The sequence below is a fragment of the Tursiops truncatus genome, chromosome 8, assembly GCF_011762595.2.
Source record: "Tursiops truncatus isolate mTurTru1 chromosome 8, mTurTru1.mat.Y, whole genome shotgun sequence".
Classification (NCBI taxonomy): domain Eukaryota; kingdom Metazoa; phylum Chordata; class Mammalia; order Artiodactyla; family Delphinidae; genus Tursiops; species Tursiops truncatus.
The window spans coordinates 49,906,035-49,926,906 of NC_047041.1; the positions used below are offsets into that span (position 1 = coordinate 49,906,035).

At 31.8% G+C, this 20,872-nt stretch overlaps 1 long non-coding RNA gene across 1 annotated transcript in view; it reads left to right on the plus strand.

The window, feature by feature from the left end:
* Window positions 1–20,872, plus strand: part of LOC141279257 (uncharacterized) — a 168,352-nt gene that overhangs the window by 50,436 nt on the left and 97,044 nt on the right. The window lies entirely within an intron of this gene.

Genomic DNA, 20,872 nt, shown 5'->3' on the forward strand with positions numbered 1-20,872 from the left:
CAACTATACTTCAATAGAAAATAAAATAAAAATAGATGTGTTTATCCATGATGTTTCTGCCCCCCAAAAAAATCATGAAACCAGTTTTACTTACGGATACTAATGAATGCTATTCAGAGCATTGTCAACTCCTCTTTACTAACTTGGTTGAAGGTTGTTTCTATATTCTTGATGTTGAATTTCACTTCATTTAAACATTTGCATGTACTTATTAACTGCTCCTTTCTTCTCTGCGTTAAACTAAGCATCTCAGTTATCTTGAAGTAATTACTGTCTTTTGGGGGGAAAAAAAAACATGGAACTTGAAAATAGAGGACTGTGTATAATCAAACAAGGTCAAGTATTAATTTAAATGGTATAGATCTCCAAGGTCTCTGAGATCAGAGAAGGTAGAAATCAGAGAAGATATGGGACTTAGTTGCATAGGAATAGTATGGGAAAGAAGATTTCATTCAGGTAATATTATAATGGCTGGTGCAGGAAGGTATTACGAGGGACCCAGTCCATTGATGAACCCCTCCACCACCTACAAACCAGATCAAGTTAGTTAAATCTCTCTTTGACACATTTTCATCATCTCTATGTTAGTCTAAATAATAGCAGTACCTATTTCACAGAGTTTCTCAGAAGCTTACATTAGATAAGTGACAGAAAGCCTTACAGCATATAAGACATTGTACATGCATTGTTAATTTACTGTCTTCTTCTCTTAAATTAATAGATAAGTCCAGAAAAAAATTAGGATTTACTTTATAAGTAGTGAGTTCTTTCTAAATATCAGGGACCTATCATTATTCATTCATTTAGTTTTTAATCTTGTATCAACAATATTTATTCTGACCTGACGTTTTTCCAGTGCTGACTTGTGCTAGGACACAGTTCCTGTCCTCAAGAAAAGACAAGGAATCTATTGACAAAGCTTAGGCCACTAAGGGTCAGGGCAAAGAAACTTTTACTAGAGGTTTGCAAAATATTCCAGATGAGCTGATAGAGCCATGGGTAAACAATCATCTATGGTTGTCATTGTTTTTCAAAATCTCTAGGTAGTAGCAAAAAAAAATGCCAGCCAAAAAATCAATACAAATTATTTTTTGTCAAATTATAGAAAGTGAGAAAATATCAAAATGTCAGAAATCTTTTAGCCAAGAGAGAAATTGCCAAATGAGTACTTTTTGAGTCTTTTTGTTTTCCACATGAAATAGTTTGCACAACTTCAGTAAAGATACTTGGTTGGGAAGCGAGGCAGAGCTGTAGGATATGATTGAGACCGTTCTGCATTCCTCAAAAATAGCATCTGATCAGACTACTGAGAGTTGTGAATCTATTTTACTGTGCATCCTGCTGCTAGCCTTTCATATGAAATCAAATAATCTGTTTCTGGAGAATAAAGGAGAAGTTTAAAATACTCCTAATGCTTATATTCTATTTTCAATAAATTTTTACTTGAGTTGCTTCACCAGCTTGCCATGGAGCAGCCTAACCTTTGAGTAGGATCACCAAAAAATAATCTATACCTTTTTTTCACACTTAACCATTTGACTGCAGAAGCAGAGGTCCATAAAAATATAGACGATTGTGAATATTTATGATGTGCTGGTATGACTGTTTTCATATGCAATTTTCCAGTTTAAGTCTCCCAAATATAGTTTGTATTAACAGTATTCCAGAATTACTCTCTCATAGTTTATGTAAATTGATCAATATAACACAGCTAATAAGCGGAAGAATTGAGATTTAAACCTGGTGTTTTATTCTCATTTCAAGCTTATATTCTTTCCACTAGGCTATGCTATCTCATAGTATATCATATAGTATAGTATATCATAGTATAATTCTTAGCCAGTGTTTGTCGTAAAGTTATTATAGTTAAGATACCATGCTACATGCAGTGGGAGAGGGGGCACCAAAAAATATGAGCTTGCCTAGTCTTTACAAAGATTTTGAAATGCACAAGAAAACACACACACACACACATACACACACCCAAAATACAATATATGATATGTGTAATAAATAACAGAAAATGTCTTCCATAATGAAGTATATATTTTATATATTGCATCAGGACAAATTTAGGTAGGTGTGACATAAAAAATACATTTGTTTGGTCTCTGCCCCTGGACCTGATACAGAGTTCCTAAAACCCCTATAATTTCCACAGAGATGGGGATAATAGGAGCATCTTATATAAACCTCCTAAATCCTTTGGAATGCCCTGGCTCAAAGGAGCATCTTTTGTTCTAAAGAGGTGACTCTTGCTGAGCTCCTGAATAGCTTCAGGATGGGGGCTGGTCACCAGAAAGACCAAGTTATAATTAGAAGCTTGGAATTTTAAGACCTGCCCCTCTGTCCTCTGGAAACTGAGTTAATCAATCATGTCTACACAATGAGGCCTCCATAAAAATCCCTAAACTCTAGGGTTCAGAGAACTTCCAGTTGGTGAAACCTTGGAAGATGGCACATTCCTACTCCATGGGGACAGAAGTTCCTGCACTCAGGACCCTTCTTGACCTCACCCTATGCACCCCTTTATCTGGATATTTAAATATATTTTTAAAATATTTTATAAGAAATCAGAAAACATAGGAGAGTTTCCTATTTCCTGAATTCTGTGAGCCATTATAGCAACTTATTAAACCTGAGGAGGAGTTTGTGGGAAACCCTGATTTATAACCAAGTCAGACAGAAGTGTGGGTGCCCTGGGGACACACTATTTGCCATTGACATTTGAAGTGGGGAGAGGTTTTGTTGGATTGAGCCCTTAACCTGTGGGGTCTGTGCTGATTCCAAATAGTTAAAGCCAGAATTAAATTAAATTATAGAACACCCAGTTGGTGTCCACAGAGAATCAGAGAGTTACTTGGTGTGGAAAATTCACACATTTTGTTTCAAAAGTGTTGTAAGTAGAAAAACCGTTTTCTTTTCGTAGGAGTCTAAGTTTGACCTGTAACTTGAAAAACAAGCAAGTTTTCAGTAAATAGAGTACAGAAACTTACGCACACTGGTCCGGACATGGGAAAACTCTAAGCATATTTAGGTAATGACAAATTAAATGAACATTTATTTATAATACAGAGGAATTGGGGTAGATATATAGAAAATGATGAGTTCTGAAAAATAAATGCCATAGAAAAAATTCAGGATAAAGAATTTCAGTTAAATTCTTAAAACTATAAAAGGGGCTAACATAGAAATTTTAGAATTTAAAAATAAAATTACAAATTAAGGAGTCAATGAATAGGTTTAACAGTAGGTTAGAAAAGGCTAGATAAAAAATTATGAAACTAGCATACAGGTCAGTAGAAAATTTCCAAATCAAAACACTGAGTAGTCTAAGTTCCTTGGAGTTTCTGGAAGATGGTAAAATTAATAATTTATATCACAATTTAATTTCAAGGATACATGCAATAACTTTAGAGTAACGCCTAAAAGAATAGTTATTGTAACAGTAAAGCTAGTAGAGAGAGAAAATATTAAATATATTTAATAAAACCAAAAAAGAAAAAGAAACAGACCATAAAATAGGTGGGACAAATATAAAAAAGAGTAATATAGATAGCAAATCTAAATATATCACATATTATATTGCATATAAATATTCTAATTAAAAGACAAGATTATAAAACTAAGTTTTATAAAACAAGAAAACTATATGCATCATACAAAAGACATGATTTCAATATAAGACTAAAGAAAGATTGAATTTTAAAAGATGGGAAAATAAATTATGCAAATATATATAAAGAAATTTGCAAAAATTTTTAATTTGTTATATAGTAATATCAGAAAAAATAAACTTTAAAGCAAAAAGCATTACTAGAAATAAGAAAGGAATTTCTCAATAATAAAAGATTCTCTTAAAAAGAAAGATATAAAAATATAAGTAAGAATTAAATACATAGATACAAAATATAAAAAGCAAAACAACATTAAAGAACATAACAGAACATGAAAGATAAATGGACAAATCCATAATCAAAGTGGAAGATATTAACACTGTGCTGACATTAATGGATAAAATAAGCAAACAAGTCAGTAAGAATATAGATCTGAATAGTACAGTTCACTAACCTGAATTGATTGTCATATGCAGAACCCACATCCAACAAACTGAAATGTGCATCTTTTCAAGTGTAAGTGACACAGTAACCAAAACAGGCTCTATGCTATGACACAAAGAACACTTTAATCAATTTAAAAAAAATTAAAATCAATTAAAATATGTTTTCTTACTAAAGTGAAAATAAGCTAGACATAGATAACAGAAAGATTACTAGAAAAATATCAAATTGTTTGAAAATAAATGTTTAAAGAAAAATTTACAAGCAGAAATTTGAACTTGTGGAGGCAACTAGAGCTGTGTTTTCTTTTAACTTTTTTAATTTTTAAAATTTTTATTGGAGTATAGTTGCTTTACAATGTTGCATTAGTTTCTACTGTACGGCAAAGTGAATCAGCTATACGTGTACATATACCCCCTCTTTTTTGGATTTCCTTCCCATGTAAGTCACCACAGAGCACTGAGTAGAGTTCCCTGTGCTATACAGTAGGTTCTCATTAGTTATTTTATACATAGTATCGATAGTGTATATATGTCAATAGCTGTGTTGAAAAAGAAATGTATAACTTTAACAAACAAATTAGAACAGAGAAACTTCTAAGCATTCATATCAAATTATAAACAAACAAAAAAATCAAACTTAAGCAAAATAGGGGAATAAAATAACAAAGGTTAGAACAGAAGTGAATAAAATAATAAATGTAAAATAAGATGATCAGCAAAGCCAAAATTGTTTGTTTGAAAAGAGTAATAAATTAGATTATACCCTGGAAAGAATGATCAAGTAAAAAAGAGATTAAACACAAATTACCAATATCTGAAATAACAAATGGATGATCACAACAAATCCTACAGTTATTAAATATATAATAAAATACTATTTTGAATAATCATAAAATAACATTTTAAATTTAGACTAAATAATAAAATTTTAAGAAAATCACAATTTACCAAAATAAAAAGTGGAAAATATAATTTGTTATATATCTCTTAAAGCTGTAGAATCTGTATTTCAGTATTCCCACAGAGGACCATTCAGGCCCAAATTGCTTCATCAATGAATTTTACCAAACATTTAATAAAGAAATAACATTAATACTAAACAAACAATTTCAGAATAAAGAGAGGACACATTTTATAAAGCCAAAATAAACTTGAAATAAAAGCATGATGTGACCATTATGAGAAATAAAAATGACAGACTTTTCTCTCATGAACATAGATAGCAAATTGGAGAATATTGCCAAACCACCAAATCCAGTTCTCTCAGTTTCTCTCTCTAATTCTTCAAGGATGCAAATTTGGTTTAATATCAAAAATAAGTTGATGTTATTTATTTAATTAACAGAGGAGAAAAAAGTTTAATTTTAAACGATGTAGATAAAATTCAACATTCATTTGTTAAGAAATCTTTAAGAAAAATTGGAGTGGGAGATATTTAATATATAATGGAAACTTTATAAATAATTTTGCAAAATTTTGGAAAAAAGGAGGAATTTTAATATGGGGTGCCTACATTAGATTCCATTATTGAATTGTGTAAAATTTCTTAAATGTATAAATTGTACTAGGTATGATGGAGAATGCCCCTGCTTTTGGAAGACCTATGCCAAAATATTAAATATTAAGAGCTGAACGATCTTTCAAATGTTTCATATGAGAAAAAGTATATGTATGTATATATATATGTGTGTGTGTGTGTATATATATATGTGTGTGTGTATATATATATATATGTGTATATATATATATATGTGTGTGCATATATATATATATATATATATATGAAGTAAAGGATATATGGCTGTTCCTTGCTGAATTTTCAACTGTTATGTAAGTTTGGAATTTTTTCAAAATAAAAATTTGTAGAATAAAATAATTTTATTTTAAACTCTTTGTCATAACGAACTGGAGAGAAAATAAGAGGGTCTAAATAAATTAAAAGGTAAATCATGTTCCTGTATTGGCTACTTAATTTTGGTAAGTGTCAATTTTCCATTTTGTTCTGTAAAATCCAATGCAATATCAATTAAAACTCCTAGATTTCTTGTGCAATAACTTACAGGCTGACTTTAAAATTTATATGAAAATGGAAATGGCCAAATATTGCCAAGACAACATTAAAGAACCACGAAGAGGTAGGAGTGGTGCCACCAGATATCTAATTCATTATAAAGTTACAGAAATTAAAAAGTGTGTTATTGGTGTAAAGAGCAAATAGACCTATGCAATAAAATAAACAGTGTAGATACAGAACCTCATGTGTATGAACATTTGACTTATTATAAATGTGAGACTTTAGATTGAGGAGGAAGAAAGTTATCCATGTGAAAAAAAATTTTGATCCATAACAAAAACTAGTAATATATATCAACTCCTAGTAGTTTATAGCTGTAAACATGAAACATGAAATAATAATGCTTTAAAATTTTTAAATATGTGAATATCTTCAAGACTTTAGGATTAGGCAAAAAATTCTTAGGACACAAAAAGTACAATCATAAGAGATAGAAAAATTAGATTAAATTAAACATAAAAACTTCTGCAAATACAAAACATCCTTGGGGATGAAAATCCAAGTCAGAGAAAGGGAGAGAACATACAAAGAACTTCTTTTAATAAATAAGAAGAGAAGAAAAAAACATAATAGATAAATGGACAAAGAACTTGAAAAAGAATTTTAGAAATTAGTACATCAAAGTAGCTAATAAATATATGGCAACAGTATTTCACATGTTCTTTTTCTTTTATTTAAGTCTGAAAATTCCTAAATTTAAAATTATTTTAGGTCTAGAAGGATTTAAATTATCAAAAAGAGAGAAAAACAAAAATTCAAAATGCTGTTATTACAAGGCTGCTGAGCATGGGGATTCTCATAGATGGCTTTTTGAAAGTGTAATTGGTGCAACCACTTTGGAAAATAGTTTTATAACATCTACTACAATTGAATATATGCATATACCATGACCCAGAAATATAATTCTTAAGGAAACATGTCCAACTGGAATGTGCACATATGCTCTTAGTTTGAGTTGCCATTACAAAGTACCATACACTAGGTGGCTTATAAAAAACAAATTTATTTCTCGTAGTTATGAAAGATGCATGTCCGATATCAGGGTGCCAACATGGTTCTGATAAAGGCACTCTTCCTGGTTGCAGAAGAGAGGAAGCAAACTTTTTAATGACCCTTTCAAGGGCGCTAGTTTTATTCATGAGGGCTACATCCTCATGGCCTCAGCTAATCCTAATTATCTTCCAAAGGCCCTACCTCCTAAAATCATTAGTTTGGGGGATGGGGTTTCAATATATGAATTTTGGAGGATACAAACACTCAGTCAATAACTTACTTATACAGCATATTATTTAATAGCCTCAAATTTAGAAACATCCATGTATCGTTGATGAGTAACATGAACAATTAAATGGTTTGAATAAATAAAGAGTAGAAAGTAGTAAAGAAAATAAATCATCAGTACATGTGAAACTGCAGATGAGTCCCACTTTGAGTGGGTTAGAAGCTAAAAATAAGCAAAAAATAATTAGTGTATGATTCAATTTACGCACAGTTCAAAAACATACAAAACTAATCTCTGCTTATCTGTTTTCTTTAGGGAGAAGGTGTGGTTAGTAATTGAGAGGTTGTAAAATACAGACCACAAATACATGAGGGTGTTCTATTGGTCAAAACTCATCAAGCTGTATACTTTTTTCACTTTTTTATATGTATGATGATTCAATGAAGAGCTTTAAAAATTTTAGATCAAAGAAATGAGCCACATTGTCAAAAATAATTCAAATAAGTCAAGGCAAAATCAGTAATTCTCACCTGTGTGCTTGCACTACACTTTGTGACTACTTCTATAGCACTTAGCTCATTTCAGTATCTTTTTCTACTTGTGATTCTGTGTACTCTTGAAGACTATATAAGCATGGGAGTCCTTTCTTAATCTTTCTATTTCCAGGGTTGAGTACAGTGCCCTGCACATGCAACATATACTTCAAATATGTACTAAATGGATCCGCAAGTTTAGAGTTGTTGTCTTCATGATTAGAACATGTAAAAGGTTCAGTCTCTTTACTGTTATCTACCAGATTTTCACATGTAATTTAGCTCATTTTGGAAACCCAATTAGATTCCAAATAGGTGAGGGAAATCATACTTGAAGTGATTGATTTCCTCCCCCGAGAACAAATAAGTGCCTCATGAGAAACTATCTTTTAGCAACAAGATATTAAAACTTCTGCTACCAGCTGTGGCCACAAGCTATCAAATTCCCTTTTTTTAGTAAGCATAGTATTACATACATAGAATGCCTAATATTATATAATAAAAATCTTCCATAGAGCCTAGCTCAGCAATGGACTCACACCGAGAATTAAAATTGACTTTTGAGTAGAATCGGTACCATTCATTATTTTTGTTTGAATTTTATGACATTGTTATATTTAAATGTCTGATACATTTCTAGATAATACAAAACTGAATGAGATTTTTGATAAAAATGGTTAAAAGATGAAGACAAAATGGAACAGTGGAAACAACGCATAAAAATAAAAATATAACTGAGTCAGATGTTATCCTGATACAAAAATGCAGTCATGAATAAGAGAGTCCCTCTTCTTAAATAATCTTTAGATGAATGAAAGAGGCAAAATATTAATTAAATATTTTCTGTTAACTCAGACTAGGTTAAGTCTGTTAATTATTGTATGTGTTCCAACAGCCCTTCATTTCATTTCCTTCATGATATCCACTATCCTTATAAACTTATTCATTTTCTTTCCTTCTAGTTTGTATAATCTTTGAAGATAAGGAATAAACCTGTCTAGTTCATTTCAGTCTCTTCAGAGCCTAGTAAGATTTAAGAGATGAATTATTAATTGAATAAATTAATAGTTGGAAATCAGGGAAGAAAATTTTAAGTATAAATAATATTTCTAAGAGTTGAAGTATACAAAAGTATAAAGGGCATTCTTATAAAATAGAGAAGTCTCCATATCTTGGTATTTCTACCAGTTGGATTTCATGTCTATTCTGTAAGCCTGTTCTAATTTGAAGTTTCCCTAGTTCACAAATTGAATATATTGATGTAAATTGAATATACTGATGTGAGTTGATGAAGTATCTACAACGAAGGGGAAAGAGTATTCTTGGGTTAAAGTCATTCTGAAAGTCATATTATGTAAACGTCTGTGGAATAAGCCACAGCTGTTAAGAAAAAATAGTAGATTCAGAGTTGTAAGGAGAGGATAAAAGCATGGGATAACAGGGAAGGTCATGAGGATAGACAGTTGTTCAACACAACTCACCAGTTAATTCTAACACAAACTGTGAAGATGAATCTGACTTTTCTCAAGTAGAAGGTGAAATTTAAAAAAAGGTTTGTCCTAAACAAGCTGGGATAATAAAACTTGCTTTCATTTGTATTTTATACAGTTTTTGGAAAGAATTCTTCTTTAGTAGAAACAAACTAAAGATACATTGTCTCACATTCTAGTACTTCCATTTCTCACCAAAAGTAAAGTATAATAAAATAGGGCTTCCCTGGTGGCATGGTGGTTAAGAATCCTCATGCCAGTGCAGGGGACATGGGTTCAATCCCTGGTCTGGGAAGATGCCACATGCCGTGGAAAAACTAAGCCTGTGCACCACGACTACTGAGCCTGCGCTCTAGAGCTTGCGTGCCACAGCTACTGAAGCCCATGCACCTAGAGCCCATGATCCGCAACAAGAGAAGCCACTGCAATGAGAAGCCCGTGCACCGCAACAAACAGTATCTCCCACTCACCGCAATTAGAGAAAGCCCGTGAGCGGCAACGAAGACCCAATGCAGCCTAAATAAATAAATAAACAAACAAACAAATAAATAAAGTAAAACGTAATAAAATAATGATTATGCCCATAATAAAGACCTAATGGTCCTGCCAAACTGTTATGAATAAACCATCCAAATATAAAGTTCTGTCCGGTATAGTATTAATGTTAAAATATCCATCTGTGCAATTTTTTTTTACATTATCAACCTGGGTCATCTAGGAACCTGGGTAATTAAATCAGATTTTTCATTTCTCCCACTTGGGTTAATAATTACTTTTAAAAAATGATATTTAAAATGACACAAAGCTGAGTACTCTGCATACCTTGTTTTTAATCTCACAAGAATCCTCACAGCAAATCTGAAAAATAGATTTAATTATCCTTTTGCCAGAAGAGAAACTGAGGTTCTGTAAGTAGCACTACTAAGAAAATCAAATACTTTAAGATTTCAGTTCAGGCAAATAAATTGAATGAGTGGAGGAGGGAGTAGTAAAAATATACAGAAACAGAGAAAGTATATATGTTCTTTATAAAAGAGGCAGCTTTTACAAAGGACCTACAATGGTTTGTGACTTTTTAAGTCCTACATATTTCTTTTGTCTTCTAAATGCACCTAAATTGCTTCCCTTCAACTTAGGGAATAGGCAAGGGTACTTGTAAACAAGATATCAGATTTAGTAAGGCAATGGTATTTTTTCAAATATCTTCTGGTAACAACTTTAAGACAATAAGTTATAAAGCAATAAACATATTTTTAGTATGACATAAACCACCGTTGAAGGCAAGTTTAAAAGAAGAGATAGAAATATTTTTTAAGTGGTGATAGTGTTGTTAAAATAAGTGCATGCTTGTATAGATTACTATATGGAAAGATCTATTTATTTGGATGTGTAAGTCATTATTTATTTGTTAAAAATGTTACTTTTTTCTATAAGCACAACTTATATTTTCCCATACTGTGAATTTATATAAAATGTTGTACAAGGTTAAAAAATATGCCACTCTGATATTACTGTGATTGAGTCTGTTATATCTGTGGAAATGCATTAACCTTCTGCCTTTAATCTCATGCCCTCTAATTCATCCTCCACACTGTCTGTGAGCAATCTTCTAAATGTAAATTGGATGATTTCACTCTTTTCCTTCAAGTTATTCAGTGTTTCTTCACTGCCTTGAAGATAAACCTAAATTACTTTGTGCGTCATACAGTCATCCAATACTGGTACCCACCAGGTCACGTACTTCTCCTCCAACTCCTATACACACCCTTTAATAATCCCACCATAAACATTCCACACTGTTAAAAGTTCCCTGAGTGTGCCATATGCTCTCTTATTGTCCTTTCTTTGTTTAAGATTGTTCTTTCTTCCAGCATTCATCTAATTCTTCCTGGTATCTGGAGCTTTTATTTCACCTTAATCTTGGACTTTATCTTCAAGAACTGTGAGAAAATAATACCCCAAAGAGTTGAAGATAGACTAAAACAGATATTTTTACATGAATGCTCATAGCAGGAATATTCTCAATAGCCAAAAGGAGGAAAAAAACAGAAATGTGCATCAATAGATGAAAAAAATGTGGAATATATATGTAGTGGAATATTATTCAGCATTAAAAATGAATGAAATACTGGTAAATGCTGCAATGTCAATACACCTTGAAAACATACTAAGTGAAAGAAGTCAGACACAAAAGGTTAAATATTGTATGATTCTATCTATGTGAAATATCCAGAATAGGCAAATCCACAGAGACAGAAAACGCACCAGTGGTTGCCAAGGGCTGGGAGGAGGAGAATATGAACAGTAACTGTTTAATGGGTGTGGAGTTTTGATATTGAGGTGATTAAAATATTTTGGAACTAGATAGAGGTATTGCTTTCACAACATTGTGAAAGTTCTAAATGCCACTAAATTGTTCCCTTTCAAATAATTATTTTTATGTTATGTAAATTTCACTCTCATTAAAAAAATCCCTATTAGATAATCATCATAGTAACAACACAGTGGTATGATGCTAAAACTTGTGTGTGAATGTGGAATAGGAACAAGATTTTACATAGTCTTAAAGCATACTTCCACAAAATATGCATTTATTTCAAATGAGATAAAAATGTACATTTACTTGGAGAATCTTGAAGGCATCATTATGATGAAATTTCATCAATATGATGAAAGCACCATTAATGGGACATTTCCACATATGTGTCATTCAGCAAGATGCAGTGAAGAGCTCGACCTCACTTCTGTGATATGCAGGACCAAAATGCATGACCTCTGTCTAATCATAGGAAAACAAATACATGACAACTGGCTGGAATGCGTGATTAGATCCTTTTGCTCTAAAGGATTTTTTTTGGAAAGTGAGCAAAGCATTTGCTGGGCAAATGATACACAGGTGTTCTTTTCTCTGTTTTTTGTGTCTTTCTATGTATTTTAAATTGTTTCAAAATAAAATAAACCACAATGGCAGTTATTATAATCACTAAGGTAAGACATAGTATCTCTGATTCAGAATGCAGGTAGGTGCCTTGAAGTTTAATGAGCATTTCTGAAAAAAAATACTTTGATATTAAAAATCATCTCTAAACCATAACCAGTCATACAACTACTTCAAAAGGTATTGTATTAAATAAGATAATGCATGTTAAGTACTCTGCAGATTTCCTGGCTTATGTTAATGACTCAATAAATGTCAACTATGATTACAGGATAATGAAGGAAAGTCAGGGCAGGATCTCAACTGAGTTCTTTCAGAATAAATTATTTTATAAATTGAAATTTAGATCATATAGCTAAGACAGTCACAAATTATTTTTAATCATCTTATTAAAATTATACCATACTTTGTAATGTTCTTAGCTAGACCAAATAATTACTTCTTACATCTTTATTTTTAGCATCAAAACATTACATATTTTATTGAAGAAATAATATGTGCACAAGTTTAAAATGTTTTGAAAAGTATTAAAAAAGAGTAAACAATACACATCTCTTTCAACAATTACTCAAGTTAAACACTTCAGAAGAAGTAGTTGTAAGCATTATCTTATGTACATTTTCAGAATTTTTCTTTGCAAAGACACATACTCATATATGTACATATGAATTCACATCATAAATAATGGCATACACATGTATCTTATTTTATCACCTAAAAATAAATGCTGAGAATATTTTCATTAAGTACATGTAAACCTCCTTCCTCCATGATATTCAGTTGTATTTTATTGTAGACATGCAGGATTTTTATTAAAAATAGTTAATAATCAGTACAAGCATGTCCAATCAGAATGGCTGTCTGACCAATCAGAACAAATACTGATGTGATAGTGCCACAGAACAACAACAAATACATTCAGTGGCTTATAATTTCAGTTACTTAGGTCTCATCCTTGAGTTTACAGATCCACTGATTTTGAGGTCAGATAGCTTCTGTATTTCCTACTCTGTGACCTAGGCTGAAAGAAAGGAGACTCCTTGGGGAATGTCCTCAATGTGCACAGCAGGAATGCAAGAGCTTGCCTAACTACACATATGTCTTTAGAGGCTTTATGCCTCTAAAGAGATCACTGGAGAAAGCAAAACAGGTGACCCAGGCACATCACTGTAAGAACAGGATGTAAAGAAACATTTGTAAACAAATGCTTTATCAAAATGAATGTCGATTCTGTATGGATATATGGCACAATTTCATTAAACAAATTTGATTGATGCATGTAGATACTACTTATTCTCTATTATAAACAATGCAATAATGAACAACTTTTTACCTTCAGCTTTCTGTATTTCTATTTGTTATCCGTTTTCCATTGGATTCTTGAATAATGAGACAAGAATAATATGTATTAGGAGCAATGAGTAACCACGTCTTATTTACAAATATATTGGAGGTGCTTCTATTATTTACTTAATGGTTCTGTTGTATGATTTGAGATATGTGTTACACACTCCTGTATTCCTGTATACAAACACACATATACATACATACAAAGAAACTGAAATATTTTTATTCTTTGTCAATTTTCATTTGCTAATATCTTATTGGTTGTTTCATTTTTATTCATGAGAGATATTAGTCTGTTAAATCAGTTCCGGTTATGTGTATCTACTTTTGGTATTAGGGTAATATTTGCCTCAAAGAATTAGGAAATGTTTTCTGTTTCCATATTCCGAAAGAGATTGTGGAGACATGGTACATTTATTCTGTAAATTTTTGGTGGAATTTACTAGTTTTGACATTTGGGATTGTGCTTTCACTATGAGAAGGTCTTTTCATTATCAGTTCAATTTTTACGATAGATACAGGTCAATTATGATGACCTATTTCTTCTTGCATGAATTTAGGTAGATTGCGTATTTCAAAGTGTCATTCCATTTCATCTAAGTTATCAAATGTGTGGCATAAACTTGTTTGTGATATTCATTTATTAACATTTGATATACATTAGTCAGTACTGATGACTCCTCTTTCATTTCTATCATTTGTAAAGTATGTCTTTTTTTTTTTCTTTTCTTAGTAAGACTACATAGAGGTTTATCAATTTCTGTAATCTTTTCAAAGGCCAGTTTTTGGTTTTATTGCTTTCTCTATTTTTCTCTTCAGTGTCATTGGTTTCTGTTCTAATTTTCATTATTCATTTTATTCTGCTTGCTTTAGGCTTAAATTGCTCTTTATTTCTTTAGTTTTCTAACAAGAAAGATTCAGGTATTGATTTTAGATCATTCCTTTTTTAAATATGTGAATTTTATCCTATAAATTTCCCTCTAACTACTGCTTTTGCTGTACCTAATGATTTTGATAAGTTGTGGTTTTATTGTGATTTAAAACATTTTAAAATTCTTGAGTCTTTTTTGAACCATACATCTGCAAGTGTGGTGTTTAGTTTCCAAATATTCAGTGATTTTCTATCTATTTATCTTGTTATTGATTCCTAATTTAATTCAATTTTGACCTGAAAACATATCTTGAAGGATTTCTATTCTTTTAAACTAGTTGAGGCATGTTATGGCCCAGAATTTGGTCCATCTTGATGAATGTTCTGTATTAGCGTGAAGGGAATATACATTCTGCTGTTGTGAGATGGGAAATTCTATAAATGTCAGTTAGATCAAGCCGATTGATAATGGTATTCAGGTCAGCTATATCCTTAATGATTTGGGGGACTACATGATCGTTTAATCATTGAAAGAGGAATGTTGAAATTTTCTAACCTACAGAAGTGGATTTGTCTATTGTTTTTTTAAAATTCTATCAATTTTGCCTCCTATATGTTTGCTTCATAATATTCTATTGCTAGGTGCATATATGTTTAGAGTTGTTATATCTTCTTGGAGAATTGAATACTTTATCATTATGTAATTCCCCTCTTTTTCATTAATAATCTTTATCATTTTGAAGTCTGCTTTTCTTGAAATTAATTTACCTACTCCAAATTTTTTCAATTAGTATCATTTTGTATATCTTTCTCCAATCCTTTACTTTAAACTTATCTGAATATTTAAAGTATTGGGGCTTGTTTGTTTTCCACTATGACAATCTCTGTCTTTAAATTGGTGTATTTAAGCCATTCACATCTAAAGTGATTATTGATCAAGTTGAATTAATACCTACTTTATGCATAACTGTTTTCTAGTCATTGTACTTTTTCTTTGTTTGCCGCCCTTCTTTTATTGGCATCTCTGGTTTTTACTGAACATTTTATACAGTTAAATTTTATCCCCTCTCTTATGTATTAATTATACTTTATTTTTAGTGGTTACATTAGAGTTTCCAACACTTTTAACTAATTAATCTACGTTCAAATAACACCACAACTTTCAGGTGTATAGCAGAGTATTTTCAATTTTTCTTTTCCACTCTCTATGAATTTTCTCATTTATTTCATCTATCTGTGTTGTAATCATCAATACTTGTTACTATTATTACTTTATAAAGTTATCTTTTAGGTAACTTTAGAATAAGAAAAATAAAAATATTTTATTTTACCTTCACTTATTGCTTCTCTTATACTCTTCCTTCCTTTATGTAGACTGAAGTTTCTGACCTATATTATTTTCCTTCTCATTGAAAAACTTCTCTATATATCTCTTGCAGAGCAGGTCTGCTATTAATGAATTCTTTCAAATTTTGTTTGCAAGATAATGTCTTTATTTCTCCTTCACTTTTAGAGATCAAAATTACTGTGAATATAAATATTTTAAAAATATTTTATGTTTGTCCTTCTTGTTCTGTGTGTTCCTGAATCTGTCATTTGTTATCTGTTATTAATTTTGGGAATTAGCCATTATTTCTTCAAATATGTCTTCTGTTTCATTTTTTCTTTCTCTATTTGGAATTTTCCAATTATGCATATGTTATATCTTCTGAAACTGTTCTACAGTCTATAATTGCTATGTTTTCTTTTTTCTTTTATTCTTTTTTATACTTTTGTTTTGGAAGTTTCTGTTGAGATATGTACAAGTTTACTGATTGTTTCTTTGGCTGTGTCAAGTCTGCCAATGCACATATAAAGGCATTTTCCCTTTCTGTTATAATGCTGTTTTATTTCTAGCATTTTATTTTGATTCTTTCTTAGAGTTCCCATCACTCTGATGGTATTATCCCTTCATTCTTATGTGTTTTTTTACTTCTTTTTTCATTAAAGCTATTAACATATATTAGTATGCTATTTCAGTTTATCAATAGTTATTTGAAATTTCCTGTCTGATAATTTCAACATCTGCATTATATATGAGTCTGGTTATGCTGCTTCTTGCTTCTTTGTCCCTTTAGACTGATTTTTTGTTGTTGTCAATGTTGTTTGTTTGTCTTTTGGCATGTTGATAATCTTTTGTTGAAAGCCATACATGTTGTATTAGATACTAGGAACTGAGGTAAATAAACATTTACTGAGATTTATGTTAATTTGATTAGGCTGGGCTATATTTAATGCTTATTGTAGCTGTAGATATCAAAGGTTTCAAATTCCCCTAATATCACTGATTCTTTTCTTCTCTGTTCACTTTGGACTTCCCTATGTACTCCTCCTTAAATAGAATCTACCCTATGTAGCTCTTTCAGGTGTGATTTATATTATTATACTTGAGCCCTGTTGGTGTGGTGGGAAGGTTTGGAGGAGGGGAAGAATTCTATAACCTTATGATTAACTCTCATTCTTCTAGTGGCCTTGAGACTTGGGACTGTGACATTCCCAAGTATTTCCCCAGTGTTGTATTTTACTCTTTCTTTCTCTCTCTCTCTCTCTCTCTCTCTTTCTCTTTCGAAACAGGAATGTTCGTGGGGGCTGAAGTAAGAAGAATATCTTTGTGCCAATTTGTATAAGACTCTGGCAAAGTCTTTTTCCTTGGTAGGGAGAATAGGTGTTTGCTATGGAGTTTATTCTGGGCTTATTTCACAATGATTCCTGTTTCCTGCCCCCTGCCTGAATCACAAAGGGATGGTTCTCAGATCTTCATAGTGAGAGCCTGATGGAGTTCCTGAATGCAAAAACTAATGAAAATGTTCCCAAGACTGAAGCCCAGAGGAGTTTCTAATTTTCACACTGCTCCACACTTAGTTTCTAACAATTCATCAAAATTACCACTTTCTGTTCTAGGTAAATAGATCTTGACTTTGACTCTCTGTATTCACCTGTCTCTCCATGTTCTAAGGTAGCTGTACTCTGCAATCTGTGTCCTTTTATAGGCCCAAGAAAAAGCATTGCTTTTCAGTTTGCTCAGCATTTTTCTTGTTGCAAAGATAGGACTTATGACTTCTTCTTACATGTTGGAGCTGAAACTGGAATTCTGCCCATGAATTTTTGAAGTGCAAAATTTTAAATAATATTACCCATGAAGCATGAGGAATGTCTAATACTATCCAGAGGCATTTTCTTACTTTTTAATATTTCAAATAGACTATGGCTAAATCTTTATTATCTAATGCAAGACATCAAAGATTCTAAATTACGTAGATAGTTTGTACACAAGATACACACACACATTCTTTATTATTCCCAAGCCCTATGCCTGCTCATTGACATGAAGGAAATATGTCACTTAACCTTTAGAGAGATATTTGCTTCAATTATCAGGGAACAATATACACTGGTTGGCCATCAACAGTAACTGGCCTCTAAGTTAAGGTTATCTACTGGGTGAGAGCTCACATTTGACAAAAATTGTTACTTTTCTGAACGTTATTTTCTCAGACCTGGGTATGTTCACTAACATGTTTCAGGGGTGGTTGTTCACCATGAATGAAGTGTAGAATATGATGGAGAGAACTGGTGATAGGTGGGATTGCCACAGTAATCAGAGGACATCTTGACAGCTCTTAAATGGCATATTAAGGTGTTTTGGCTTTACTATAATTACAATAGTGAGTTATTTGAAGAATTTTAAATGAGGCAGTTAAACATTTGAAAAATTTTCTTTGACTTCGATGTGTAGAATTCATTAAACTGGGGCAACACTGCATCAAAAATGATCAAATAGGAAAATCATGCAGGAATTCAAGCAAGTCAAAGTAGCTGGTTTTGACCCTACTTCCTTTGTAGATGATGTCTGCATCAGCTGAATGGGAAGGTAAATAAACATGATTCATGTTTATTTTCTAGGACAGTGACTTGATTGGAAGATTGAAATATATTACTTCCAATGATAGATACAATGAATGCTTGATTAATTTAATTTTTATTTATGCTTATTTTTGAGAAAAAAATTGTATAGTGTTTCTATGATAAGTTATCATTATTTAATTATACTGGGATTAGATCGTTCCCTAAAATTAAAAAAATAGAATGTAACTCATTCATGTAAGTTGATGGAAATGTGTTTATGTGCCCAGGTGAAAAAGTGTAGGTTTTCCCAGCTTCTGTTACATCACAGGTACACAGTTAAACACTCAAGACCCTGGCTGACAAGTTATGTATAGTGGAGGAGTGGGTGATATCACTCTGTGGGTAAGCGTAGTTTTTTATACAGGACTCAGATTTCTCTTTGGCAATAAATATCGGCTTCCATCCACATACTTTTGAAAATAGGTGTTTACTGTTGGGTGACTATTTGGCTTCAGCTATGCCAGAACTAAACTTCATAGGCTGTTACAAAGGGTAGGGTGCATAGATAATCCTTCTCACTCTCTCTTTCTATACCCAAGTAAAAACTCAGAGAATTTAAGTGACTTATCCATACAAAGACCAGAGGCAACTATGTTTTAGTGGAAAACTAATGAGTTTTGATATTGTATCTGGTTTCCAGTCTCAGCTTTACCACTTACTATGCATGATTTGATCATGGTTATTAAAATTTTAAATTTTAGTTTTATCATTTGCATAGTAGGGAAGATAATCACACCTATCTTTCCGGGTGTGAAGTTTACATGAAATAATATGCATAATGTGTTTAATTTCCTTCCTGGCACATAGTAGACACCTAATATTACTATTTTTTCATTAATTATTATTACTATTATTAAGGATAAGGATAGTTAGATCTCTGTTGGAGATATACCACTTGAAACAAACACGCATGAATTAGAGAGCTGAGGCTAAACCAAAATGATTAGAAAGTATTGAGACCAAGTTTGGAAACTAAGATCATTTGAAAAGGGCAAGAAAGGCCAAATGCAAGGGCAAAAAAGGAAAGGAAAAAAAATGATCAAGTGACCTTTCAGCAGCAAAAGAGGAGTATCTTAACAGATAAAATAGAATTGAACTGTTTGAACTCTAATTTTGCTGGTACTGATATTAGGTAGGAACTTTCAGTGATGTTGTCCAGGGTTGGCCCCTGATTTTCTGACCCCTAAACAATGTTGCACCCCAATTTTCTGGAATTTATGATCCCCAACTAAGAACATTAAAATTTTACCTGTAATGATTTTTTTAATATTAATGTGTTGTATGGAATGACGTTCATTTCATAAATATGTATATTTATGAAATGAATGTCATCCTATAAATTAACTTTAAATTTTCAACCGAAAATGAGCAATTTTTTTCTCAATAACATGAAAGCCTAATCTTATAATTTACCTTATATATTCTAATATGAAATTCAGATACTGGAATACGGTAAAGCAAATACATTAGACTTTAATAAAGATCTTAATTTAGCAACATATTAAGAGAGCAACTTGTTTGGTTTCTGGTTTTATTTTTAAAAATGAAATATTTAATGCTCAGAACATACCTGGCATGTAGTTACTATTTTTAATTAAGAGAAGACGAAACTGAAAGTTTTGAAAGTTAAGAGATTTGCCCAAGTTTCCTGAGATAAAGAAACAGGATCAAGACTGGAGGAATTTTGGTCAAGTATTCTGAACACAAAATTCCATGTCCTCACTGTAACTTTATATTTTCTGTTAGACAAGTAGGCTAAATTAGAAAAAAGGATGCCAACATGGTAAATCTACTTTGCACATACTTGTCATGATTTTTTTCAGTCATTCCAGGTTGAGTCCAATGAGAAAATGTAAATTTATGGCAGGTGATTAAATCTTTTGTAGTAGACACTTTTCTGGTAAAATTATTTTGGCCAAGTTTTTTAAGTAGAAATCTTCAAACTTAGTCTATCACTTGTTTGTGTATTGACATCAACCTAATATTGTTTACTGAGAAAAGGCATGCCTTTAAGAAGTGACACAGAATAATAAATAGAACTTGAATTGTTTAAATCAGGAAGAAGTGGGTTCACATTTCATCTCTGCCACTTCACTGTGTGAACTATATGAACTTTTGTCTGTATCCTTTTTTTTTTTTTTTTTTTTTTTTTTTTGCTGCACTGGGTGGTTGCAGGATCTTAGTTCCCTGACCAGGAAACCCCGACTAGGGATCAAACCCATGCCCCCTGCAGTGGAAGTGCAGAGCCCTAACCACTGGACTGCCAGGGAATTCCCTGTATCCCTTTTCTGTAAAAAGAGATAACTCCTTCAGAGATTTCTTTAGCACTTTAATCCAAAGAATATGTTTAAAATGTCTAGGAGAATTCGTAGCATATAATCTGCAACAA